We start from the raw sequence: 2,434 nt of genomic DNA on the forward strand, positions 1-2,434 counted from the left end.
GCATCTTTAATGATTAGTAGCTTACGTTCAAAATTTTCTTTCCACTGAATCAATAGTTCACTATCTGGATCGTCTTTAAAATATTTTTCAAATTCTTGCTTGATGATTTCAAATTTCTTGTTAACTGGATCCTCAAGCATATTTGTCCTTAGTGTCAGGATTTTCCCATTCTGAATCTGATTGTTCAGCTGATTCTCTAGTTCCAGCATGTGACTCCTCAGCTCCCAGGTCCACTGGTTGTACATGGTTTCCAGTTTGCTCATGGCAATGACCTCGTGTGTTCCTGAAACTGAAAAGGAAGTTCTCACTGACCAGGGCTTTCCAGAAATCTTGAATTCAGGATTTTACACCTGAGATATTCATGATACGTTTCCTGGATTCCTGTTGGGTAGTCAACAGAGTGGGATTACATGAGATTACAGAATACACACAGTGAAGGAAACGCTCTGATAGCCTCCAAAATAAGAGGATATCTTTGTTAACTTTGATAGAGGATTACTATCTAGAATACACAAATAATTTATAAAGTGAATAGTAAAAAGCCTTAAATATTCCAATCAACAAGTGGGATAATGAAATGAAAAGTTAGGTGAGGTATAAATGGCCCATAAGCATATAAAAATGTTCACTATCTGTGTTGGTTAGAATAAGAAATATACCCCATAGATTCAGATATCAGTTATTTGAACACCTGCTCCCAGTTGGTGGACCTATTCCTGGAGATTTAGGAGGTGTGGCCTTGCTGGAGGAAGCATGTCACTGGAGGTGGGCTTTGAGATGGCATAGCCTTGCTCCACCTCCAGAAATTCTCTTTCTTAGATTCCTATGTCTATTTGAGTATGTGAGCTTTCAACTTCCTTCTCCAGCTGCCTCTTGCTGTGCTTTCCCCATGATTAGGCACTCCCCCTTTGGAATGCTAAATCCAAATGAGCTCTTTTTATAAGTTGCCTTGATCATAGTGTTTTATCACAGCAACAGAAGCATGACTAATACAACATCTTTCACTCTCAGGCAACTAAAAATTAATAGTATATTGAAATTTCATATCACTTTAGTCAGGGTGTCTATAATGAAGTAAAACAATAGCAGCAGTTGCTGGCAAGGAAGCAGGGAAATGGGAAACTTTATACACTGTTGGTAAGAATGTAAATTAGTCTAGCTATTAGGGGACTCAGTATGGAGATCCCCCACCAAAGGAATGTAGGTATCTCATACACTCTAACTATGCAATCCTTAGGAATATACCCAAAGGAGTCTATGTATCATGCTGCATAGCAACCTCCAAATCCATGTTCATTGCTGCAGTTTTCACAACAGTCTACCTATCCAGCAAGAGATGGGTGAAAAATTAGCAATATGGCATATATACATATGCATATATATGTATATATATAATGGTTTTATTCAGCAATAAGGAAGAATGAAATCATGTTGTTTTCTGGAAAACAGATGTAACTGGAGATCATATTATATAAAACAATCCAGACTCAGATAAATATCACATCTTCTCTCATTTGTGGATCCCAAATTTTACATGGATATAGGAAATAATTTACATATGAATATATAGCATATATGTGACATAGAAGTAGAAGCAAAAGTGTGTGGGGATGCAGTAGACAAGGATGTGGGATGGGAAAAGGGCAAACACCTCCCTCCCTCCACTGCCAACAGAGAATCAGAGATAGTCAGACTTCAAGCATGCAACATGCCTAGCAATCAGTTGGTATACAGCCTCCTCTAGAAATATCTTTATGAAATGCATTAGCATCTATGTGCCAATTCAGAAACTTAAATGAAATGTAGACTTAAATATAAAACATAAAATTTATAAAGAATAGTTATAGTTCTAATGATCATAACTCAAAAGGTAAAAATTCTGTTACATCAAGATAAAACTCATGCCTTTGTTTATAAGGTTTCATAAGTATTAATCTGCTCTTACTAATGTTGACCAAATCCTTTTTAACAATTTATTTTATTTATTTTATGTCTATGAATTTTTTGCCTGCATGTATGTAAGTGCATCTGTGCCTGAAATGACTACAGAGGCAAGAAGAGGGTGTTGGATTCCCTGGAATGAGTTATGAATGGTTGTTAATGGCCACATGGGTGCTGATAACCAAAGCCAAATCCTCTGCAAGAGCAGCCACTGCTCTTAACTGCTGAGCCATCTCTCCAGCCTGTTTACCATATCTTTGTAGTTTTTACAAAAACTGGCACATAAAACCAAAGATTTTGTTTTCCCTTTAACTAAATGAGATACTTGATACTTGTGATTAGATTTCTCTAACTACTGCTTATATATTTTTGCATTGAGTAAAGTCTTTGGTTGCTGCATACAGCCTTAACAGTAATTCTATTACAAAAATGTTATTCTGACTTGGGGCACCTATACTAACTTTTTAGTAAACTTGGAATTTATTTTGATGAA

This window comes from Nannospalax galili, unplaced genomic scaffold (genome assembly GCF_000622305.1).
Source record: "Nannospalax galili isolate Female #2095 unplaced genomic scaffold, S.galili_v1.0 scaffold398, whole genome shotgun sequence".
In the NCBI taxonomy this organism is placed as follows: domain Eukaryota; kingdom Metazoa; phylum Chordata; class Mammalia; order Rodentia; family Spalacidae; genus Nannospalax; species Nannospalax galili.